The sequence below is a fragment of the Peromyscus leucopus genome, chromosome 1 (assembly GCF_004664715.2).
Source record: "Peromyscus leucopus breed LL Stock chromosome 1, UCI_PerLeu_2.1, whole genome shotgun sequence".
Classification (NCBI taxonomy): Eukaryota; Metazoa; Chordata; class Mammalia; order Rodentia; family Cricetidae; genus Peromyscus; species Peromyscus leucopus.
Window position 1 is genome coordinate 32,175,268 of NC_051063.1, and position 26,625 is coordinate 32,201,892.

At 45.8% G+C, this 26,625-nt stretch overlaps 1 protein-coding gene across 2 annotated transcripts in view; it reads left to right on the forward strand.

Moving 5' to 3' along the window:
* Positions 1-4,700: 4,700 nt before the first annotated feature.
* Gpam (glycerol-3-phosphate acyltransferase, mitochondrial) overlaps positions 4,701-26,625 on the forward strand; it is a 60,319-nt gene continuing 38,394 nt past the window's right edge. For both annotated transcript variants that reach the window (XM_028875075.2, XM_037206082.1), the window contains exon 1: positions 4,701-5,011. The gene's annotated coding sequence lies outside the window, so the exon portion shown is untranslated. The remainder of the gene's footprint in view (positions 5,012-26,625) is intronic.

The window sequence follows — 26,625 nt, forward strand, 5'->3', positions numbered from 1 at the left end:
GTTTTTCGTGACAGGGTTTCTCTGTGTAGCTTTGCGCCTTTCCTGGAGCTCACTTGGTAGCCCAGGCTGGCCTCGAACTCACAGAGATCCTCCTGGTTCTGCCTCCCAAGTGCTGGGATTAAAGGCGTGTGCCACCAACGCCCGGCCAAAATACACATTTTATCCATAAAGAGAGTGAGAGAGCAAAGACAACCCATGGGTTAGTGTAACCTTGCAAATTTGTGTGGGCTTTTAGACTTTGGAAAGTACTATCCTAAATAGCTGCCAGGATTAAAATAAATGGAGACTTCAGATCAGTTGACAGGTCCAGCCTCTCTTGATGTTAGAGAGATTGCACCTCCACATTTTACCCTTGCAATATTTAGCAGGAGGTAGTAGACATCTGTAGCCATCCTCCATTGTCCTTAAGACCCCACTACTTAAGGCCCAACCTACTTTTAAACTTATATCATGCTAGCCACATCAGAACCATTTTTATTCTACATCATTTATATCTACCATATTTATTCTATATTAGCTGCCTACTGCTTAGATGCTTCTGACATTGTAACATATTGGGTAGTCTACACATTCATTGGCAGGTGCATGTGTATGAATGGGTGTGTACCCCATCCTGGGTCAGTGACGATTTAGCCCCCACATCAAAGGTTTTTGTTTGGTTATGACAGATACATCATTAGGTACCATTTTAGAGATGTCTCAAGAATGGAAGTTTATTCAAAACTTCTTGTCAGGGATGAGAGATCCATCCCCAGATGAGGCACTCAGAAATACTTGCAATGTGGTGGTTTTCCTAGTCACAAGGAACTGATTTCTCTCTTTAAGGGTTCATATGAAGCTGGGTGGTAGGGTGGTGCATGCTTTTAACCCCAGCACTCAGGAGGCAGAGGCAAGTTGATCTCTGTGAGTTCAAGGCTATCCTGGTATACATAGTGAGTTCCAGAACATCCAGAACTACATAGTGAGTCCCTGTCTTGAGAAAGAAACAAAGAAACAGAACTGACATGAAACAAGAAGTCTGCCATTTGTTCACTATCCCAAGGTCTTCACTGAGCTTCAACAATTCAAACTGAAGCCACTTCTACCTTTCTGTGAAGGCAACAGAACATATCTGGTTAAAGATGTGACACACACACACACACACACACACACACACACACACACACACACAGAGAGACAGAGACAGAGAAACAGAGAGAGACAGAGACAGAGAGAGACAGAGACAGACAGACAGACAAACAGAGAGAGACAGAGACACAGAGAGAGACAGAGACACAGAGAGAGGGGGTGCATGTTTGTAGACAGATGTTCTTATAAAGATGAGTGTCTGTATGTGTGTAGATCCAGGTATACAATTATATATTAACATACAAATGATTAGTGACTTTGATGGTTATACAAAAGTCATTGGAAGATGATGGAAGTGAGTGGAAGCTTGTAAAATGGACAGAAAACTGTACCTGAGAATTTTTGTGGGGCCAAGAAGATGGACCACTGGGAAAAGACTTCAGCACACAAGTCCAGAGACCTGAGTTTGAGCCCCAGAATCCATGAAAAAACCAGACGTGGTGCTGCTGATCACAGCACACCTACTGTGAGATGGGATTCAAGGACAGGAGACTCACCTAGAAGCTTGGGAGCCAGCCAGCTTGGAGGACACTGCACAGCAGCAGAAACAACCAGGGAGACCTCGACTCAGACAAGATATGGAAGGTGAGAACCAACTCCCCAAAGGAGTTGACCTCTGAACTCCACATGTGTGTCATGACAAGTACATGTTCTCTCTCTCTCTCTCTCTCTCTCTCTCTCTCTCTCTCTCTCTCTCTTTCTCTCTCTCTCTCTCTCCTCTCTCTCTCTCACACACACACACACACACACACACACACATACACATAAGTGAATAAATAAATAAGTAAAAAAATGAAAAGAACTCTTACGGGTGACAGCATCTGGCAACATGGGATAGAAATGTGAATGTCATGGATGTGAGTCACACAGCCTTGCTTCAAGTTTCAGCTCCTCCACATATGTGTTATGGTATGGGCTCAGGCAGGTTAACTGACCTCTAAGTTCAGCTTTTTCATTCTTTGGAAATGATTATGAGCTTTTATCGATGAAAATGTGACTAAGAAGCATTGATTTAGGTGAGTACCAAGATGAACCTGCTGACCTGTGCTGGTCCTGTTCTGAATCAGATGCCCACCACTGCCTCATCGCTCCAAATGCGGTTTTCCAAAAGATCACACAGATATCCTAGAAAAGCAGGGCCTGAAACTAGCAGGACCACACCCATTCCTTTCAGAAAGCTTGTCTAACTGATGTTCTTTCTGATAACGACTAGCCAGATGCCCTTGAATGCTGCAAGTCATGAGCCTAAATAAATAAAATGGAAATCAAAGAAAGTTGGCGTTACTGTGATGCAATAATCCAGGGTTCAGGATCCATGAGCTGCATGGTGGTCCAAGACCTTTGATACTCACAGGGGCCCGATACCTGTCCTGTCATCCTTGGTCTCAGATGAAAGGCACTTTGCCCTGGAGTCTCACCTTCAGAAGTGGCCTGTGTCCAGCCCCTATTACCTGCTCTCCCTTGCTCAGCTCAGCCTCATCTCTCCCCATAGAGATCCTCCTCCTCCTATTGTTGGAGATCCCTGGTAGAGCTCTGCCAGGGCTGTGGACTTTGGGACTGGACAGGTGATGAGAATCTGTTCTACTGACTCCTGTTCTACTACCACGCTTGCTATCTCCAGTTGATTTTTTTTCTACATGGTTCAGTCTGGCACATCTGATCAGGCTGTTAATCAAATAACCACAAGGGTTGGGATGCAACATTCTTGGCCACAGGCAAACTGGGAAACTGACCAGCTTCCCAGTGTAACCATCCTCAGATTCTCTCTGCATTCTCTCCTTCTCTTTGTCTCTTCATAGCCTCTTTCCCCTGCATCTTCAAGCTACCACAGTCTTGGGATCTACATTGGTACCACCCTGCTGTACAGGAGGTCACCTCACCATTTCTCACCCTAATCTATAGAGACTCACCAGAAGTTCCCATGTTTCCTACTTGAACAACCAAAACATTAGGAGAAGTACTGCCCTTAGCCAGCTGCTGGGAGGAAGGCAACCTGGGCCAGCTGCATCCAGAAGTAAGACACTCACTTCAAAGGGCCCACTGGCTCTCAGCCTTAAGACAAGGAGTTTCATCCCCACCAGCCTTATGTAAAAACCTTCAGCCACAGTATCAACTATTGGCTTCCCCTCACTTTAGAAGAGTCTTCTTTGTTTCTTCCCACTCTGAGCTAAGCATCCTGAAAGCCAAGGCTGACTCTGGACAAGAGTAAGGAGATGTTGATGCGTGAGGAACTTCTTGTTTCAATTCCTGGATGGGTGGCTTTTGGTAAATCACGTAAACTTTCTGGCTTCCCACGGCCAACCTCTTGAAATGGCAAATGTCCCTTTGTCTTGCCATGGTTGTCAAGGTGGGGAGAGTGGATATGGAATGAGTGTGTAACCTGGCTGCATGTGCCAAGGCTCAGCTGCTGCTGTGATATTCTACCTCTGCTGAGAGAAAAGCCCTTCCGTGGCTGGTTCTCTCCCCTGCTTCTCCTTCGTGTCCCCCTGTGATTTTGAGGGTAAAAGGCAGAGAACACTTGCCCATGAATATACCACAATCATTATTCATAGTAGCAAGAGATTATTTATCAGTGGGTAAGCAAGTTGTAATATGTTTAACAGAATGGATGTTCCTCCCACTAAAAGGGAAAGAAGTGAAGTTTTATGCTAAGTGAACGAAGCAGTGCATGGAGCTGACAGCCTTTATGAAAACTGTCTGGAAGAGAAGAATCCACAGATAATCCAAGTAGACTAGGGGTTGGCTAGAGTATGGCAGGGGTTCTTCCGGGGGAGCTGGTAAGGAGGGAAGGCAGAAAGGAAGCGAGTGTTAATGAGAAGAGGTATCTTTAAAACTCTATACAATAGATAAGACTGAGTTCCTTTCAATGTTCAGCTGTAACATATCAACACCAGTTAAGGGTTTATGTTTCTAGAGAGTTGGGGGAAGTTCCCCTGCATTTAGCTTCTGTAGTCAGGTCATAGGGCTGACAGGATGTCATGCCATTCATTATGCAACTCCAGGACAGCTGGGCCTCCAGAACACATCTTTACCATGAGTCTTTTATCTTAAAGAGATCAATGTTACCTTGGAAAGAATGTGGCTGGAAAGGCTGGGCAGATGGAGGGGCCCCATCACTACAAAGAGGAAATTTCACATGGTATGCAGGTTCCATCTCGAAGGGGTGAGCACAAGTCCCCAAGGTGTCCCTGACCTCATCAATGCCACCTACAGGGAGCTGCATACCCAGTGTCAGACATGCTTGCCCTCTGTTGACCCCTACATTGCTCAGCTCCACTCAGGTCTCTTTCCCAGCTCCCGAGAGGCAGTGGGAAAGAACTCTTGGCAAAGCAGACACAGCCAGGCTGGGAGCCTAGAGCTCCATGTGACCCCTGTGATACTCAGAGCAGCTGCCCCCCATAGAGAATGGGCTATTGAGCACAGAGCTTTGCTCCATGGTTAGAAAATCCCCACCAGGCAAAGCCAAGAAGACACCCCAACCCCCACCCCACCCCCGTGCAGCATCATTAAATTATAACAAGCCCTAAAACTGGCTCCAGAAGCCTGGGTCTGCCTCTTCTCATGCTCTCAAGCTTGCGATTGGCTGATTAAGCTCAGCCTAGCAGGCCTTATCTCCAGCTAGTTATTATTTGATGAAAGAGCCTTCTCTTTCCTCCTCTGCCGTTGCAAAACCATCCTGGGAGTGTTTGCTGCTGCTGCCTGTGGTGCTTTTCTGGGGTTACTGCAGTGCACCCAAAGACCTCCGGCCTCCAATCATACACATAGGCCCCTGGAGGAGCTTTTACATCACCCACGCTCGAGGCTGTCTTCCGAAGCTGTCCGGGACAGCTTTGCTAGTCAACTGACTGGAAATAATTCCTCAGACACCACATCAAGGATACAGGTACTTGAGCAACTGGGAACGTGGGGACCAATTTCTCAGGGTACAATGGCTTTAGACATGGGGATAGGTTGGATCTGGGAAAGAAATGAAGTGGAACACAGAATGAGTAGATGAAGGCGGAAGAAGCAAGTCTAAGAAGAGAGAGCTGAGAATCATGGCACTTTTCTGAAAAGCGACACTCTTGGGCAGAAGGTGTTTGCAGCTTGGGTGATGTGCAGGGGTATTTGTAATACAGCTGTTTCATGAGTTTGCTTGTTTGCACCCCAAGCAATTCTTCTTGAGGTCTGCATACTCTTTAGACATCTGCCATCTGTCACCCTGGCTCAGAGAAAAAAACAATTGCATTCACTTGAAACATAAATCTGATTTGCAAATGGGACATGACCTTCAAATGTGCGGTTGAGGGATAAGACTCCAAGTCCTTGTATCCATATTCCGGCAAAATAAAAGAATAAAGGAGAAACTCTGAGCCAAGCACTTCACGTCCAAGTTAGTTTCCCAGTTGGACTGAGATCTGTGTTGGATGTGCTCTAACTGTTCTGATGCCATCGTATTCTCAACACAATGAGGTTTTCTGAGCTGGCATCTGGTAGAGAGCTCTGTGATGGACACTTCTGCAGATGAGAGCTGGGCTCCAGGGTGGATGAGAGACAGTGAAAGGACATCATCGTTAGGTCAGACCTGGAGGCGGCTGAGGAGGAAAGATTAAAACAAAGCAAGCCATTTTGTTTTAGTGGTTGAGTGGGAAAGCATTCTTTCATGCTACTTTGGATTTTTTTGTGTGTTTTTCTTTGAGACAGGGTCTTACTATGCATCCCCAGCTGGCCTCAGACTCACAGAGATCTGCTTGCCTGCCTCCCCCTCCCAAGTGCCGGGATTCAAAGCTTGTGTCACCATGCCCAGATACTTTGGGTTCCTTAAGTCCCCCGCCCCATACATCATAGGTTAGGGACTAACCATACAGATAGCCTTTCTTGGTCACCACCTTCATTCCCAGGTGTGCCTCTCCTGATGTCGCAGTTCTCAAATGTTTGGATCTAGGTCGTCTCTACTTTGTTGTCTGTGGTGGAAGGAGAGGATAGCTCCATTGTGTATGCTTCTACACAGATGGAGGTCTCTCCTTGCTCTCTACTCTGTGGGTTGCCCAGGAGCTGCATTTGTGGGGGCCCCACTGGCCTTTCTGGGAGCAACAGTCATAGGTCTGAGGAGCTTACCAGAGTGGCTCATGCTCTTCTTCATCACTTAGGGGGCATGACTGACAGGGGTGGAGGATAAGTCACGGCAGGGCTAACCTCCCTGCCTGATTCTTTTCTGCTGTTTGGGGAACATTTCCTCCTTCCTATGGCCTGGCTGACCTGGGCTCTGCTTGCTCTTCTGGCCTTCTCCTTCACTCTTTTTCTTCTCTGTCTTGCTAAATGGATGGTCTTTGAACTCTGAGACCCTCCATACACATACTACATCACATTTAATAATTTCTGCTTAAAAGCACCCTCACTCTGCCCCCGATCCTGGGTCTGGTCAAGTTAATGCCTACTATGTCAGTTTCTGTCTCATGAGTGTGTCTACTCTCTCTGCAAGCAAGTCAGGAGTCGATGGACTTCGTGTCCTGGGCTATTCCAGGCTGTCTTGTGATTGCTAGTTTCTGATTGATTGCCAATGCCAGACCAACAGCTTTGTGCGGGCAGGGAGCAGGCTTAGCATGGCAGCCAGGCCCTGGAGCGGCACAGTTACTGACACGTAGCATTCTCACCCTTCACAATGTCTCACACTGATGGAGAATCATCTTCTACCTGCTCAATACTCCTCCCCATGCTCTTTTCGTTGACCGACTCCATCTTCAGACCAAGCTGGGGAAGAAATGTGTCAACCCATTTCAGGGATGAGTAGACTGCAAGTCAAGGACATGTATAAGTTTGTTCAGTACATGGAGATTTCAGAGTCCTGTGTTTTCACAGCACAGTGACAGTGTGGAGTAGAGAGAAGAAACAGCGCATGAGTGACAGCTAATAGCAGGAGCATGGCAGGGTCCCACATGCTCTGTAAGATGCTTTCATGCCTGTGAGCTGTGAGTGCTGACTCTGTGTCAGCTTGTGAGCCTGGCTGAGTGGACATGGTGGTTAAGTAGGTACAGACCTCCAAATGAAACACTTTGAGGTCTGAGCTTCACCCTCTCTCAAGATCTGCTTCCCCCACTAGGACCCTCCTGCTTCCATAGACTGCCTGACCCCTCTCACTTAATCTTACTAGAATCATAGTAGAGCATGGAAGGAAAAAGGGTTGTTTTTATATCTCTAATTGAATCCTATGTTCCTCCTTTGCATTTAAACCTTAGTTTTCCCATCTGTAAAATGGGCAAAATATTTTGTTCATGAAATGACTTTGAGAAAAGAGATTATGTGATGGACTTACTGTGTTTTCAGCACAGGGAACCGAGCAGAGAGAAAAACCAGTTGCCCTCACAGCAGCTAAGGCTGAATGGGATATCAGACATTAAAAGCAGCATAGAAATAAACAGGCCATTTGCACCCGTGGAGAGGACAAAGGACTGGACTCAGAAGGGAGTGGGAGCCAGTCAAGACCAGGCTGCTTGGCAAACCACAGCATCTGCATGCCTCACTTGAGGGGGCATGCAGCAGGGGCCCTGCATGGGCCAAGGACCTGCTCACTTTGGGGCTCAGGGTCTGTGAACAAGAGGAGAAAGCTGGGCTGAGTGGTCTCTAAGACTGAGTTGTTTGTGCTGACATCCCAGATGTTTTTGACCCATGTCCAAGCACACGGCAAGAGAGAGCCATGTGACTCTCGTTCTGGAACGTTTCTGTTCCATTTCTGCGATGAAGAGGCTGTTTTGGGAGGAGGGACTGATCACTTCATCTCCAGGAAGTCCCTTGCCAGGATTTACTTCCTTCTCCCCACTGGCAGTGACAACTACTTCCTCTTTACTCCTTCTCAGGAACTGTGTCCCTCCTGTGGGTAGCATTCTGTGTCCCTTCACACCAAATCTCACAGGTACAGCCTGGTGATAAACCTACCGAGTGCTGGGGGAGTTCTGAGAACAGGAGCCTTGGAGGTAAGCTGGGAGCTGAAGATCTGGAGACAGGCTCTTGGTCTCCTCCTTGATTGTCCCTGAGTGTTCCCAAAGCTGCCCACTGGGCCTGCTCTCAAGTACCGTGTGCCCACATCGCCATCTTTTATGAACTCAGGCCAGGACACCAGAGACAGCAAGTATAGAAGTTGGTTGGTATATTTTCCAGACAAAGCCAGTGGCTAGGGAGGCGGTCGGAAGGGTAAGCGATGAAAGGAGACAGCTAGCCTCAGGCTCCTGAACAACAGTGAAGGAAGCTTCTTTAGCTTCCCCCTGCCTTTCCTTCTAGAGTCTGCCCCCTTGGTCTCTGGCAGCATACCAACTCGCTCCATCTCTCCCTTTCCGTACCTGGGACCTCACTCCTGCCTTTAGCCATCTGTGAATCAATCCTTACCCATTGCTCTGGACACAAGGTGTAAAGGGACCTCCCAGGGGCCTGGATGTTTTAGCCAAAGATGCCCTAAGGGAACAATTCCTGGGAGGCTGAACCAGCACTGTGTTTTAGGGCACAGAACACTCTGCACTTGTATTCTGGGTTTTAAAACTCCTCTTTGGATGGGGCACTCTAGGATCAGACGTTGAGAAAGGAGCAAAGATGTTATTCAGAGAAACACTACACCAAGAGCATTTCCAAAGGCAGTTCAGATAGCACATTATACTCCAAGGCAACCCCACGCCTCTCCCTCCACTCAGAAGAAGTGACAGTACCATTACAAGGCGGAGTCCATTGTCAACATTCAGTTCCCAAAACCTGATCACTCTACATCAGTGACATCCAGTTCTTCAGCTGCTGGCGGCATTTCAGATGTGCAATGGGGTTCTGGGTGTCACGCTGGGTGTGATAATGGAAGCACTCTGTCACCATCCCTGGTGCCTCAGCAGGAGCCCCTACCCATCCCGCTGCCTCATTGCACTTGGTTAGGAAGCTTTGCTTTGTCTGCACCCAAAACGGGGCATAGCTGTGTATTGGACTTGAAGTGTTCTGCCACAAACCAAGGCAGTTAATCCCTCCCCCCAAACAAAACAAACAAACAAACAACCTAACCAAGATGAACAAACAAACCACCACCACCAATCCCATACACTGCTCTACCTGAGTCTTGAAAGGCCAGGACATCTGTTTCCCTGTGAACCCTTAAACTGGACTTCTCTGTAGAGGAGGGGTGGTTGCTATGGATGGAACTCTTGAGCACTGCTGGCAACACTGTGTATTTTGAATCAGTTCCAAAGAGCAACTTGGAAGAACTGGGGCCTGGGAAAATGGGAACTTTAGCCTGGACAATGGAAACCAGAGGACCAGGCAATAGCAGAAGGCTGGCTGCCCCTCCCCCGGCACTGCCCCTGTCTGGGCCTCCACAGTGACTTGCAGAGGGTGCTGTGATTTTGTTTACAAGTCTGCAAGCACTTTGCAGTGGTCTTAATCCCAGGAAACCGCCCTTAAGTCCCATGTAATTATCTTGTTCACGGATACCTAGGGTGAGCCTGCTGAACAGGATGGGGTCCCCCATACTAGGCAGCACAGCAGCCACCCTTAGATAACAGGAAATGTGCCATGGGTCGGCTAAGCACCACTCTGGGTCCTTAATACTTTGTTTCTTCAGTACTCCATAGGTAAGCTAGTATCCCTGACCCACCTCTACTTAGTCCTGGAATTCAGCAACAAGGCAGAGTCAACCCCACTTAAGCAATTCACAGCCCAGAAGAGGGGACAGGTCATTAACAGGAACTGAATGGGACATTGCAATGTGCAAAATGTGACTGTGGTGTGGCACAGTGTGTTCACAGGGTGGCCCTGTCCCTCCTGTGACTCCTGCTCCTCTCTCTGCCTTTGTCCTGGTATATTTTCTGACTTAGCTGAGCCGCTAAGCTGCTTCTCCAAGGATCTCTCCTGACTCCTCAATACTCACAGAACCACATAGGCAGCAGATGACTTCTGCAGTGAAGTAATGATAAAAATTGCAAGGTGTATGTGTGTGCTCGAGAGTGTGTGCAGGTGTATGTACGATGATGTGCATGTGTAGACCCGAGGACAACCTCAGATGTTGTCGCTCAGGCAGTATCCACCTGGTTTCTGAGACAGAGTCTCTCACTGGAACCTAGGCCTTGCCAATTAGGCAAGCCTGGCTGGGGAGTGCCATCCAGGGATCTACCTGTCTCTACCACCCTAGGGGCACCAAGTGCACACCACCACACCCAGCTTTTGACTTGGGTGATGCCAACAGAACTCAGGTTCCCACATGAGGTGGCAAACACTTCACTGGACAGCTACCTCCCAGTTCCCAACTCCCTCTAATTGCAGGTTTTGATGTTTAGTTTAATACAATGGTTGTGTACAATTAAAAACCTAGTTCTGCTTTGTCTCTACATCATGGTATCTCAGCAAGTCTTGTCCAACAAACTACTTGCTTGTCACCAAGGCTAATACCAATGTCCAAACCCAAGCAGAGCCCCTGGAGTGTATTTCACAGTGTCTGGGTTCCAGACTGGCTGAGTGGCAGGGACACTTCCTAAGATGCTCAGCTTGCTGAGGCAGTCAGACCCTTAAATAGAATCTACTGTGTTCTTAGTGCCCTGGGCTCCTGTATGTTTAATGCCTTGCGTATCTGCTTTCTGGGCCAAACTCATGAAATTCTAAAAGGGAATTATCTGTCTCAGACAGCAGTTACAATGGAAATAAAAGCCATTGGTACCCAGTGTTATCAGGCTGCTCAATTTTTCATTGGTATTTCAAGATAAAAGGAGTTGTGTTAACCCAGGTTGTCACTTCCTCTTAGATGTGCTTAGAGACTGCTGTAAAAGCTACCAGTACCCTGGTCTAGCTTGGCCTGCAGGCAGGCTCCTCTGAGGCTGGGAATCGTGGGGCCATTAGATCTGCTCTGGGTACACAAGAAGTCAGAAGGCATCTGGCTATCTCACTGTTTTCAGTGTGGTCCAGAGCATTGGCAACCCCCTCCCACCAGTGATTGGGGGAAAGAGAAAATACCCACCAGACAGCTCAAATTCCAATAATTGCAGTAGTAGTGTCCAAGTCATTGGGCTGCAGTTGCATGTTTCTGGGTTATGTGTTGTTTAAAATAAGCAGGTCTCACCCAGTGCAGATGTTCATCTGTGAGGTGGGTTTAGCCATGTTCAACTGCACGGAAAAGGCTCATGCTTGGACCGAGAGCTGGCTAGAGTCAGACTCGTGCATCATATCGATAGACGCTCTCTTCTCGCTGTCTGCCCACCTCTCTTCCTTGCGTGTACTGTAGCCAAAAGAAAAGAAAAGAAAAGAAAAGGAGTGTGGCCTGTTGCGGAGAATGCTAATACAACTGACTAACCTGTTTTAGAGACAGAGACAACTACTTTCTGGAAGTTTCTACCTTAATCTATGTGACCCTTGACTGCTACTATTTTTAACTTGCCCGTTTAGCTATTAAAAGTTTTCTCTGACTTCATTGCTGTGACTAATCAGCAACCTAAGCATAGGGAGGGGTGGAGCGTGGGGAGCAAGACGCAGCAACAACCCGCAGGTGAGTGTGGGTGTGGGGTTGCTGCTTGGTCTTGAGCTGCTGTCTTCGGGAACCTTCCTTGGATGCCTATTGCAGGGCTGTCCAGACTGGTGAACAACAGGCCTTGTCCACTTGAACTCACATGAGGTGGTTGACGTCCCTGGGCTCCTTTCCTAGACAGCTTCCCCCACTGCGTACTTCTCCGTGGCAGTCGTCTTCTAGAGCACGGGGCAGGCATCAGTGGTGTTCCCATCAACCAGGCATGTGGCGGAGCAAGGGCGGTCTTTTATTTTATTTTATTTTATTTATTTATTTATTTATTTATTTTTGGTTTTTCGAGACAGGGTTTCTCTGTGTAGCTTTGAACCTTTCCTGGATCTTGCTCTGTAGACCAGGCTAGCCTCGAACTCACAAAGATCCACCTGCCTCTGCCTCCCGAGTGCTGGGATTAAAGGCGTGCGCCACCACCGCCCTGCTCTTTTTGTAGTTAAGAAATTCTAGCATCTTTAGTCTTTGAAAACTTCACACATCTATGCAATGTATCTCGATCACACTCACCCCTACTCCTTCCTTCTGATGTCCTCCCCCTCTGCTCCCCTCAACACAACTATTTCCCTACCAACTGCATGTCTTTTCAAAATAATTTATAAGCCACTGAGTCCTGTTAGTGTCACCCATATGTAGGTGGGTGCGGGGGTCATCTTCTGGGAACCTGCACAAAGAAAAGTCATTCCCCCGCCCCCTCCCCCAGAGTCAGCAGCTGCCAGTAGCTCTTCAGGGAAGGGTAAGGCCTTGGGAGCTCCTCCTGGCTAAGTGCTGGAATTCTATTTTAATTAACCAATTAATTAATTAATTTGAGTCAGGGTCTCATTATGCATCTCTGGTTGGCCTGGAACTCACAGAGATCTGCTTTCCTCTGCCTTCTGAGTGTTGGGATTAAAGGAGCGCTCCATCACCCCTGGCTCCTGCTGGAAGCTTTTAACTGGCTTCATCTTGTACAAGTAACCTCAGATGTATGTGTACAACAGCATGCCACGTCCAGAGGACATTTCACAACACTTCTCCCTATCTTCCTGCTCTTAGCATGCCCCCTTCCTTGAGCCTTGTGTGTGAAGGAGCGTATTTCCAGATTGTTGACCAGGGCCTTGAAGGAATTGTTTTTTAATTTTGAGGAAGATTCTCTGATGTACAGACTTGCAGAAGTCATTGCTCACTGCTCACTTATGCTCACTGCTTGCTTATGCATGCAAATGACAAGGGACCAAGAACAAGGGTCCTCCTTCTATGGATACTTCTAGATCTCTTCCTCCTGGGGCACCAACTGCTCCCACCTCCTCTGAATTCAAAGTGTAACCAAGGCAGAGGCTGTGCCCTGACAGCATGGTGGCTGCTGTGTCAGCTCCTCTGGGGAAAGCTCATTGGTGACTGGAACCCTGGTTTGGGGAGTGACATGGTGACCGAGTAAGAAGGACTTCAGGGTAAGGAAGTGGGAGCCCGTGTTTTCCTCTCCATTGAGGTATCTGGAGACCTTCTGGAGAAAGCAGTTCTTGACAAAATTAGCTCTCATTCCAACCCCGGTCTGGCCAACTGCTACTCAGCTCATCTTGGGGAACTCAGGTCTCTTTCCAGAATCTCAACTGTCTATCAGAACTGAGAAGTTCATGGTAGGGTCCATCCTTGCTTGGAAAATTGTGAAATAATATTACATATAGAGAGCACACAGTTGATACCATGGTCCTGTTGGTATCAAGTACTGAATAGAAATCCACTGTCAATAATCTGCACTATTTTTTGTTTGTTTGTTTGTTTATTTATTTATTTTGGTTTTTCGAGACAGGGTTTCTCTGTGCAGCTTTGCACCTTTCCTGGATCTTGCTCTGTAGCCCAGGCTGGCCTCGAACTCACAGAGATCCACCTGGCTCTGCCTCCCGAGTGCTGGGATTAAGGGTGTGTGCCACCAACACCCGGCCTGTTTGTTTATTTTTATACAATATATTCTGACCATGTTTCCCCCATTCTCCATCTCCTCCCAGATCCTCTCCACCTCTTCACCTCCCTACCCACCCAACTCCACATCTTTATATTAATGTGGTGGTTTGAATGGGAATGGCCCCCATGGACTCATGTTTGAATACTTGGTCCCATTTGGTGGAACTTTTTTAGGAAGGATTAGGAGGTGTGGCCTTGTTGGAGAAGGTGTGTCACTGGGGGCAGGCTTTGAGATTTCAGGAAATCCTTGTGATTCCCAGCCATCTCTTTTGCCTCATGGTTGAGGGTCAAGGTGTAAGCTCTAAGCTGTTCCTTTGTTCCATCATCATGGACTCGAAGCCGCTGAAACCATAAACCAGATTAAACGCGTTCTTGTACAAGTTGTACTGGCCGTGGTGTTTTATCACAGGAATAGAAAAGTAAAGTAACTAGGACACTAGAGTGGCGACTACCTGCAGTAGAAGGAAATGGCAAACACAGTTAAAGCGCAGGAGTTGGTGGGGGAAAGGCAAGAGGCAGACTTGTTACTGATAAGAAAAGCAGTTTGGAAAAGGGACAGTTGGGGAAGGTTTCCCAGGCACCGGTGCTGATTAACAACAGAGCTGGCATCTCTTGCAGACACTGGTTCCCTCTTGATGAGGCTGCTTTCTTGTTCAAACATTGAAAACCCACTTTTAGAAAACTGTACAAAAGTTGAAGAAAATGAAACTAAGACCCATGTGTAGTTTATGGAAATCTTGCTTCATAGCTGTGGCTAGTGGGATAACTTCTTGGGTCAGGAAAATGATTGCTTCCCCTACTATGTCTCTAATTACACAGGGTTACCCTGGGGAGGGGTTCTAATTCTCCATCTTAGCAGGAAGAAGAGGCTAAGTATTACATATCACATGCTCACATACACACAGATACACAGACATATACACACCCCCACATATAAACATCACACATACATGCCACATAGATATGCCACATATATAACTACACATACCATACACATATCGCATTACATTACAGATACATACTATATGCCTAATACACATATAGACCACACATACCATGTGAAAGTCACACAAGCCATACATATCACATATACACACTACATATACCACATACACATCACTTATACACTGTTGCTGGAGGGCTTCTCTCCAGGTTCCCCAAGCTCCTCAGTCCCACAATCCACTTATAAAATAATCAATCAGACGCTTATATCACTTATAAACTGTATGGCCGTGGCAGGCTTCTTGCTAACTGTTCTTTTATCTTAAATTAACCCATTTCTATAAATCTATACCTTGACACGTGGCTCGTGGCTTTTACCAGCATCTTCACATGTGGCTTGTCCTGGTGGTGGCTGCAGTGTCTCCTCCCTCAGCCTTCTGCTTCCCAGAATTCTCCTCTCTCCTTGTCCCACCTACTTCCTGCCTGGCAACCTACTTCCTGCCTTGTGACTGGCCATCAGTGTTTTATTTATATAGAGCAATATCCACAGCAATACACACCATATACCACATATATACCGCACACGCACACCATACTACTTATACATCATACATATCATATGTACAGTATGTACACACTACACATACCACATACATACTACACATACACACCATACACATCACACACATCACATATCACCTACACACCACACATTCATATCATATACACACCACATATATATAGTATACATACAATATACATACATTGTACACACCACCATACAAATCTATGTACATAGTTGTGGTGATATATTGTGTCCCCCAATATGTTGTGCACTCCAATAGAACTTATCTGGAGATCAGAGGAAAAAGCCAGCCACTATATTAAACATAGAAGACAGGCAATGGTAGCACATGCCTTTAATCCCAGCATTTGGGAGCCAGAGATTCATATGGATCTCTGTGAGTTCAAGGCCACACTAGGAACAGAGCCAGGTGTGGTGACACACGCCTTTAATCCCAGCACTAAACATGTCTGGAGGTATATACAGACAGACAGGAAGTGATGTAGCTGGGTGGAGAGAGGAAGAGAGATGCGGAACAGAAAGGCAAATAAGTGTGGGTATACAAGAAGTAGGTCTCTTTGGCTGAGGATTTCCAAGTGGTAAGAACATGGCTGGCTTTTTCCTCTGATCCTAAGATAAGCTTTACTAGGGTGCACAATATATTGGGGGACACAAAATATCACCACACATAGCACACATGTACACCACACACATACCACAGATGCATCCCACACATTTCACACACATGTAGACCACATACACACATACCCCCACACATATCACAGACCACACACACACACACACTACACAAATTTGCACATTCTCCCCCAGCACCACCCCCCTTTCTGCATGCCACACATACTTCATACATACATGTGCACGTGCACGCTCAATCTCATATATCAATGCACTGCCTCTCAAAGCAGAGCGCCCAAGGAAGACAGGCCCTTCAAAATCCAGACTGCAGCTGTGTTGCGTATGCACAGCCAGCATTATAAAAACACATCCTTTGTCCCTGGCTCTCACCGACTCAAAGTTCAACACGGATCCAAGGGACTGGCAAACTGGTCTTTGCTGTAATGCTGATACTCAGGGTTGAGAGCCAAACAACTCAACACACACAACACTCAATGAGATGGCAAGAGATCCCTCTGGGCTGGCTCAGAGCTGTGAGCCTCGCTCTGCCTGTGATCCATCACCCCAAGTCTGTTTGCTGGGGAAAGACCAGAGTGTTTTCTTGTCTCAGGCTCAGGTGAGAGAGGCAGCACTTAGCGTGATTACTTCATGTAGTCCTTCCTTCAGTGCGACTTCTGGTGTAGATGTGTATGCAGGTGTTTGAGAGTGTTGGCATGTGAAATCACGTCTAATTACAGTAAGAATGAAACCTTGGCCAAAGGAAGTGCATGAGTTAATCTCCACTGTGATCCTAAAGGAAGGTTACGCTATAGTAAGGACCACGGTCAAGTGCTGGGCACAGCCCTGAGTCCTGTCAGAATTCTGCCTTCTGTTTAACCTTCCCAACTGACCATTTACCTGACCGCTGTCTTCCTTGTTTGAAGAGACTCACCTTGCAGAGATCGCATGCTTAATGCTTTTCTTATATTCATTCTCTCTCTTTCTCTTTCTTTCTCTCTCTCTCTCTCTCTCTCTCTCTCTCTCTCTCTCTCTCTCTCTCTCTCTCTCGTGTGTGTGTGTGTGTGTGTGTGTGTGTGTGTGTGTGTGGCCATGTGTGTGTGCAGGAGCTTTTGCATAGCTGAGTGGAAGCTAAACGTTGAGGTCAGGTGTTTTCCTCTACTGTTCTTCACCTTGATGATTGAGACATGGTTTTCTCCCTAAACTTGAGCTCACCAATTCAGCTAGACTGGCCGGCTGGCACACCCCAGGAGTCCTCTCTCCACCTTCCCAACCCTAGGATTACAGGTGTGTGTTACTGTGCCTCGCTTTGTTTGTGCATACTGGGACTGAACTCAGGTTGTCATGACTGTGTGACAAGCTGAGATGGCACATTGCCCACTGAGACACCTCCCAAACCTCTTCTACTCATTCATTTTAGTTTCTTTCCAGGATTACATAGAATAAGGACTTCAAAAGGGAATGATTAGTCATAGCCCACGGGACAATTCCTGCCCACCACCTGCTTGGTAAATAAAGTTGTGCTGGCACATGGCCCCATTGATTTGCTTATGTGTTATCTGTAGCCTCTTTCATACATCAGGATTGAGCAGTTGTCATGGAGACCATATGGTTAGCAAAGCCCAAAATATTAACTATCTGGTTCATTTAAAAAATAATGTACTGACTCCTAACTTATAGTATTAGTGTTGGAGTCAATCATACTGGTGTTCAAATAGAGTTTTGGTTTCTTATTAGCTGTGACATTGGGAAGTTGCATAATCTCTCTATGAAATCAGCATCTACTCAATGGGGATGCTGAGTGCCTACTTTGGAGGGCTTGGGGGAGAACTGAGTGAGACTGTATTTACAGAAACCTACACCATGTGCCTGGCACCGAGTAAATGCTCAGTAAGGGGTAGCTCTGCTGGCCACTCACTCCCACATCAAGCAAGTGTGAGCGTGGGTGGCTGCTCATCCTTCTGCACAGCAAACGCCTATCAGAAGTCTGCCTTCCCCGGGCTTACATTCTGCTAGGAGCAAGAAAGGTAGTGATCAGGAAAAGAAAAGGACAGGTTAATTTTAGACAGTGGTAAGCGCTGTAAATAAAGTAGAATGACATAGAATAAAATGACAAGGCTGGGACAGAAAGTGCAAATGGAGCTGAGAGCTAAAAATAAGAATGAATCAGCAATATAAACACTCAAGAAGGCGTGGTCCTGGCAGGCGGAACCAGAAACACACAGGCCCTGAGCCAGATGAGCTTAGACTGACTGGTTCCAGAAGAAAGAGGTGGCCTGGGGACTGTGGCATTGAGGGAGAGGAGAGTGGCAAAGGGCAGGTGAGGGACAGCAGACAGGGTAGAGGCAGGTGAGAGCCTGTGCCCGAGGGAAGGGGTTCAGCTCAGAATCAGGAAATCTGAGACAGAGCTGGGACAGTGTGAACGCGGCGGGCCTGTGGCCTCAATCCTCGTTCTCTGTAGGAAGTAGTATTCCTCCTTGATGCTGGCACTGGTCACCACTGGAACTAGGAATGAGCATAGGAATGAGCAGGGGGCCTCACAAGCCCTGTCTCTGTCATGAAAATCCCATCACACCACTCTACTAAGCTCGGCCATCTCCTGGGGCTTTTCTCCATACAGTGCCCTAACTCACCTGACAAATCTTTAGGCCAACGCTAGTAACGCTTTGAAATCACTCTTTATCAGGAATCTTTGTGCTTCTCCAGGTAGAGCACTTAAGAGGCATATCAGTTAATGTAATCTCCAAGCTTCCAACAGTTTCCAGCAACAGAAGGCCACCAGATAAGCATTCATGGCTCTGGTTCCCATAATTAGCATTTCTATTTTGTCCTAATCGCTGAACAGGCGTGAAGGGCCTGTGTGATAATATTTTACCTGCTTGAGGCTTAATAAAAGCCTCAGATACCATCAGTTACCCAAACTGCCCCACATTTGCTAATAATAGCCATGCAGTAGCCACAGTCATGAAGTGCAACTGTATACTCTGCTTGGAAGTCCAGCAGACTTTTAGATTGCCTACCGTAGCCATTGCTTTTCTTGTTGCCATGACAAAGCTGCCCAACAGACACAACTCACAGAGACAGGGGCTGGTTAGGCTCACAGTTTCGGAAGGTGCCACGTACCCGGGGGAGAAGTTGTGTTATCTGGAGGGGCTCAGTCCAGGGTGGCAGCATCGGTGGCGCAGCTCCTTCCCATCTTGGAGGATCGGGAAGTTGAAATCTCAGTGGTGGAATGAAGCTGGGCTGGAGATCTGAAGGCTTCTCCAGTGGCTTACATCTAACAGCTAGGCCCTGTGTGCCCATGGCTTCAGAACATTCCCCCAAAACACCACCAGCTGGGACCAAGTGTTTAAACACATGACCCTGTGGGGGACAATTCACATTGGAACCACAATCTCTGCCTTCTGACTTAGATAACTTCTTTTTTATCTCCTTCATTCTCCTTTTCCATCACCTTCACCATCCTCAAAATCACCCTTTATTGAAGCAGTATAATCAGCTTTTTGTCACTATAACAAAATACCCAAGGCAGGCTAACTTTATAAGGAAAAGAGGTCTATCTATTCAAAGTTCTGGAGGTGTAAGTGAGGGGCCACATATGGTGATGGCATTCTTGCTGGCACAGTCTTATAATGTCACATGTCAAGAAACATGGAGGCTATGTGTGTAACTGTAATTCCGTCCTACTTTTTATAAAACTGTGAGCATTCAGGTGTGGGATCTCCTTTCCTGTTGCCTTATATAACCCTGTTCACTTCTGAATATCATACTTGGACTAAGTTCCTGTTCTTACTGCCATTTACATGTGACCCTGCTGATTAAGCTTCTGTGTGAGGGCTGGGATGTTGGTGGCTCAGTGGTAAAGCATTTGCCCAGTATTTACAAGGGCCTGGGTTCAAGCCCAGCATAGCTCCACCCCTCCGGCATAGATACACACACACACACACACACACACACACACACACACACATAGTCTATATCAGAAGTACTGTGAAAATGTGTGTTTCAGGATAATACACATTTTTGCCTCACATATGTGGCTTCTTATTCATTTATTTACTTACTTATTTAATCATTTGTTTATTTATTTTTAATTTCAAGGTAGAGCCTTGTGCAGCCCAGGCTAGTCTCATGCTGAGATTAGCCTTGAACTGCTAATCCTCCTGACCCCACCTCCTAAGTGCTGGGTTTCTGGTAATGTATCACCATACCCAACTATGTAGTGGTTTTTGGTGGTGAGAATATTTAAAAATCTACTCCCTCAGCAATTTTCAAATATATTATCTCCCATTGTTTGTCTCTTCTGCCAGCCTGGGTCACTACCATTATACTCTCTGCTTCTTTAAGCCCAACACTTTCATAGTCAATGTAAACTTGAAGTTATAGAGTATTAGATTTTAAGTGCCTGGCTTATGATTCTTAGTATAATACATTCCAGGTTCACCGTTGTCTCCACAAATCATGGGCCTTCTTTACTTTTCTTTTTTCTTTTCTTTTTTAAGCTGACTAGTTTTCTCATTGTGTGTGTGTTTTATATATTCATCCATTAGTAGACATTTAGATTGATTCTATATTTTGGCTACTGTGAATAATGCTTTAATAGACATGGGAGTTTAGCTGTCTCTTCAACACACTGGCATTTTCTTTGGAATTACAACCAGAAGTGGGGTAGATCATATAGTATTCCTGTTTTTAAAATTTTAAAGGAACCTAACATTGTTTTGTATATTAGTCATACTATAAATACATATTCTTAAGTACAGGGACCATGAATAACCTTAGAAATGATTGTGAACTGGCTAAGAAGAAATGAAAGCATGTACACACCGAGTTTTCCAGAGGAAATGCCTGAAATTTCATAAGGTTAAGATTTTTATTTTGATGTCACAAAGTTATGAATTATTGCTTTACAAACTCTGTCAATAGTGCAATTACTACCCCCATAAACAAAGCCTCTAAGTTTATAATCAGAAAAGGAAAATGATCTGGGTTTGAAGATAGAGAAGCTTATTGTTCTCAAATACCTCCTTTATCAATTATTATTGTCAATACACATTGACAACTGGGATTGATGCCTGGATCAACTGTCCAGTTCTCTTAAAGACACACGACAGTATCTATTATATATCAGAGAGTATCTCAGAAACTTATATTTTTTCTTGGATTTTTTAGACAAGGTCTTGTTATATAGCTCAGGCTGGCCTCACACTTAGTAATTATTCTCCTGCTTCAACTTCATAAGTGTTTGGATTATACACATGACATATTTTAACTCTAAACCCATGTCTCAGTATAAAGGAAGTATTATTATAAGCTTTGCTTTACAGATACAAAAAAGGGGGATAAGTGAGAGAGTGGGGGAGGGAAGGAAGATTGACGGTTATAGGATAGAGACATGATAGTGAGATGATGATAGAATTAAAAACAAATTGCATAATTACATTTACATCAACATTCCTTCACAAAATTTGGATATGTGGTTGGTCAGGTTTAAGTATGAGCTCAGAATAATTACACTATTGGACATGTCTGAGCAGCTGTGATGCCTTGCTATAATCCCAAAGCACATTCCTAACTAATAACAGGATACATATATGTGCCACCACGGTTTTAGAATAATAAAAGTTTGCCAGTCATATGTTGAGGCCAGGTAGTTGATTGTTCTGCTTAATTACAATTTGTCTGAGAGTCACTCTAGCTAAATACATGGGGTTAATTAGCCACATAGGCCATTTTATTTTAGGTACTATTACCATTATTTAAAATTCACATAGTGTGCATGGGCTTGTTCCAACTCTGTAGAGTTAAGAATCAAGTCAGTCTTATCTCCAAGAAGCTAAAATTCCATTCATTCCAGTATTTGATCAATTGCCGAGGCTTTGGATAATCATTAATTCTTGGTCTAGATTGTATTTGTTCAGTAGTTAATGAGCAAGTGACCTAGAGATTTAGATGGACTACTCTAAGGACTTCACTTATAAATAACCTAGAGAAAAACCACCTCACTGGTATTGACATTTATCTACCTATACATTAACTAAAGTTCCTAGGAATTCTACGATTTTTGTGTGCAATTTACACATGACTTGTGGAAATGTAGCAGGGCCACATGAGCAGAACTGGTGACAGCTTTTGAATGTAGTAGCTGTAGTATCATTGATAAATGGAGTCACGCTGTAACACAAGCAGAAAAAAAAAAAGTGCAATGAGATGGGTGTGTTCTTCATCCTGAGTGACAAGCTGGCTTCATGATCCAGCCAATGGTAGGGTAACAGGAGAAAAGGGAGAGAGAGCTGCAACCTGACTTCCCCTGGGATTTGGGATAATGGAAAAGCCACCCCCAGTATCTGCTTCTGTTAGGAGATGACGTTTTGACATGCTTAGTGACAGCCGAACTAGACTCGACTGAAACCACACCTGACTGCAGTTTCACTTTGTATTTACGTTTTCCTTTGGGTCCCATTTGTGTAACAAGATGGACATATTCTTCACCTTGAGTGACAAGATGGTTGATGACTAACTCTTTGCTTTGGAAACCATTTCTTTGGGAAATTTCTAAGTTAAAAACCAAAGACATTTGCATAGAGCATGTTTCTAATGCCCAAGTGAATACATTTCCCAAAAGAAAATCTTTGAGCTTTTCTGTTTCTTTGAAAGTAATAAAAACAAATTTTCTCAGAAGTATACTAAAAAAAAAAGTGTTAATTAAATTTGGTCGATCTTCCTCTCAATTATACTTAATGAGTGAAGTCCTAGTTTTCTTTGAACTCATTAGAAACAGAAAACATTCAAAATAGTTCTGACCTTCTGTCGTAGTTAGGGTCTCTATTGCTGTGAAGAGACACTGTGACCACAGCAACTGTTATAAAGAAAACATTTAGTTAAGGCTTGACAGTTTCAGAGGTTTAGTCCATTATTGTCATGGAGGCATGCAGGCAGACATGGTGCTAGAGAAGGAGCTGAGAGTTCTACATCTTGATCTGCAGGCAACAGAAGCAACCGTGTGCCACACTGAACATAGCTTGACCTTAGAAGACGTCAAAACTCACCTCCACAGTGACACATCTCCTCCAACAAGGCCACATCTGCTCCAACAAAGCCATACTTCTTAATAGTGATACTCCCTATGGGGTCCATTTTCTTTGAAAGTATCATACCTTCCTTTTCATGGAAATTCTCTCCTTAACAAAGGCTGATGCTAAGAGAGGAAGAATAGCCATAAGACCATCTCTGGCTACTTCTAGTTCTTCCTTTAAATACTTGAAAAGTCTTTTCATGATTATTGGGCAGAAGTGTATTTAGATCCCATCGTCAGCTTGGCTTTTGTTTATGGCTGTGATAGTCTAGTCCAGTGGTTCTCAACTTGTGGGTTGAGATCCCCTTGGGAAAATATTGTCTCCAAAAATATTTATATATCATTCACTACAGTAGCAAAATCACTGTTATTGAAGTAGCAGTGAAAATAATTTTATGGTTGGGGTCACCACAAAATGAGGAACTGTATTAAAGGGTTGCAGTGTTAGGAGGGTTGAGAACCATTGTTCTGGTCCATGGCCCCCAGCCCCTTATCTTGTGTAGTTGCTCACTTCTGGGAACCTAGTACATACTCTCTTTTGTACTTACATTGCTTCCTAAACTCTGACCCAGATATTGGTGGGGATGTGGAGTAGATGGGAAATCCATTGCCATTTTTCTGCTTTGTAAGAAGAAGCAGTGTGCTCTGGGAAGTGCAGATGTATCTTTCTTGAGGAACTGAAAGAACTTGTATTAGTTATTTTTCTGTTGCTGTGATAAAACACCAGAGCTGAGGGAACTTAGAGAAGAAAGGGTTTATTTGGGACTATGATTCCAGAGGGATAAGAGTCCATCATGGTGGGATGGCAGCCAGAGCAGGAAGCTGAGAGCTCGCATCCTCAACCACAGCCATGGAACTAGATGAGTGAACTGGAAGGGGTGTAAGGCTTTTACACGTGATGAGCTTCCTCTAGCCAGACTGCAGCACCTAAAATGCCCAAAATTATGCCACCAATTGGGGACAGAGCATTCAAATTCCCAAGGCTATGGGACCATTTCTCATTCAAACTAACACTAGAGGCCAAGGTGGCTAAATTCAGAGAAAGCATGAGAAGAAAATGAAGGGAGGGAGTTTGCAAAGGCAAACTTGGACAGGCAGTAGAGAACATGTTTAAGACAGTGGCATGTAAGGGACAATTGAATAAATTTTAATTAGTTGGAGTAGGGATAAGTGTTGACACAGCCTGTGTTGTCTTTTTAAATGTTTGTTTTGGATAATGTGAGGAGGGGATGCTTGAAAGGGTAGAGGGTGGCAGGACTAGATGTGGGGACCCCACAGTAAGCTGTTCTGCTTCCCAGATAGTGATGTCTTGGTTTAGGTTAGAGTGGAGGGAAGGGAAATAGGTGAGTGATGTGTTCTTGGAGACCTTGGAGATAACACAGATGGGACTTCACGTTGGATTGGTTCCGGGAAGAAGTCTACAGTAAGACCGAAGTTCCAGGTCTGAGAAGTACAGTGTATGGGGTAGAACTGAGGAGAGCCTTGAGCCAGCAGAGGACATCAAGAGAAGTATATCCAGTGGTGGAAAGGAATTCAGGAGGGTATGGGTTGTCGAGTCAGGGGAAGTTGATTTTTCTTACACTCAGCTTTGACTTGCTCTGTAAACTATAGAACTCACAGTAGAAAAGTTCCCTTGGAGGTGTCCTAGTCTCCTATGCTCTTCTGGGAGACCAGATGCCTAGTATCCCATCATTCCTGCCGGCATCTCCTCACCAGACCACTTGCCCAGTGTCTTTCAAGAACAAATGACAAGGTTCAGAGACAGGTTCAGACAATACTTAGGAACAGACAGCTTCCCTGTACAAATGTGTCTTCAGAGGTGCAATGGCCAGGCTCCTCGAGAAGACGAAGGCACACCTTTGTGCTGGATGTGCACTGGCCTGGCTCCTTAGAACTCCGTCTATTTCTTCATCTCAGATTAAGGCCTTTGCTTTATCTCAGCCCACCAGAATTGCCATGGATTGTTCTGGAGATATCTGGGCTGTTCCTTCCTTTCCCCACATGCTTGGTGAGATTACTGTAGCTACTGAAATGTGAACAGACTGACACACGGATCAAGAGGGCAAGGTCGTCTTTCCGCAGTCTTGACAATCAGTAAGGTGTCTGTCAATACACGGCTTCCTTCTGTGTGGCTCACTTAGGGGCTCCCTGAGCAAGGTCCCTGTAAGAACTGTTTGCCAGCAGGCATGCAGAATCTGCCCAAACTCACTTGGGGTCGTTTGTTGCTGCATCGTAACTCAGCTCATCCTGACTCACCCAGAGGCACTTTTGCCAGAAAACAAACCTGAAGGGTTTATGTGAGCTTTGGAATTTTGGAGAAGAATCTTTGCTGGGATCCAAGCTCAAGAGAGTAGGATTCTTATTTATGGCCCCGAGGACTCCACAAGGAGTGTGTTTTCCAAGCACAGGCTTTACACCATAGATCTCTGGAGATGAGAACTGTCAAAGAACTATGGTTATGTCCATAGCACATCTCGACTAGGCATAATGATGGCTGCTGTTGAGGAAATCCCACCTGTGGCAGGTACTGTACTAAGGATTTTGTATACATTATTTCATTTTCATTCCCAAATAATACAGTCAGTAAGTGAACATAGAAAATCAACGATCCAGGTAGGTGACTTGGGGGTCAGAGAGGGTTAAAGCAGGGCATATGCAGTAGGGGAAGCAGACTCTGTCTCCACATCCCTTGCAGAACTCTCAGACATTCTGCTATAAAGGTGTGTGTGTGTGTGTGTGTGTGTGTGTGTGTGTGTGTGTGTGTGTGTGTGTGTGTGTGTGTGTTGGGGGTGGGAGCTCTGATCTCCCAGTGAACTATTCAGTTATTCAGTCAACTAGATCTGAGTGACAGTGCCCTGTGCTCTCTCAGGCAGAGGGCCTTAATAAAAGAATCTCTTTTCTCAGGCTAAGGACATGGCATCCCAGCCCTAGCTGCCAGGTTATGTAAGACTATGGGCATGTGTTCTGGAGTCAGACATCTAAATTCATGTGAGGGTCCTGCCACTTAACTACATTCACTTGACCTTCCCTCTGTGCCTCGGTTTCCCTTCCTGGAAGTAGATGTGTAAATAGTTCCCAGCCTGTATGGCTGTAGGAAGGACAGATTCCCCCATTTCCCTTTTTGACATCAGATCCTTTCTACCCCACCCCTGCCCACGCTTTCTTATTGGGGAAATGATGGGTCAGGCCTCCCTGCAGCTTGTTTTCTGCTCACAGGAAGGCCAGCCAGTGTTTAAAGTGCTGAGAGAGGGAAAGGCAGGCTCTGGTCCTTTGGCTGGGTGGTGGCTCTGTGGTTGAGGCTGCTCTTGGCAGCCTGCCTCCTGCGTCCAGTTGACTGACTCTCCAGACTTTGGGAGCATAGTGATTTGTGTTTCTGCTAATCTCTGGGTTGCCTCCCAGGGCAATCCCAGGATCTTTCTAAGAGGTTTTCCGTGTGAAAGTCCCACTCTCGAGCTCTCTGGCATGGACTGTGTTTTCCTGGCTGCTCCATGGCTGAGGCCAGCCTGAAACAGTGCCTACAATGTGTGCAGGACTGTGCTTGGCACACAGCAAGTGCAGCATAAAGGGAGCTTACAAAATGAACCTGCTGCCCACCAGCTCCTGCCCTGCCAACTTGCCCCAGGCAGGCTCCTGGGAACAGCAAAGCTCCCAAGCCACTGCCCACTCCTCCTTCCAGACTGCTCCCATCTCCAGACCTGTCTGTTAGCTCTTACCTAATCTAACAAGGTGAGAGAGATGCAAACCCCAGCATGACATTCATATCCTATGTCACAACTTAAGTTTTCAAACTCACTGTGGCCTACGACACGGTGCCGTATCTGGTCCCGACTTTCTTCT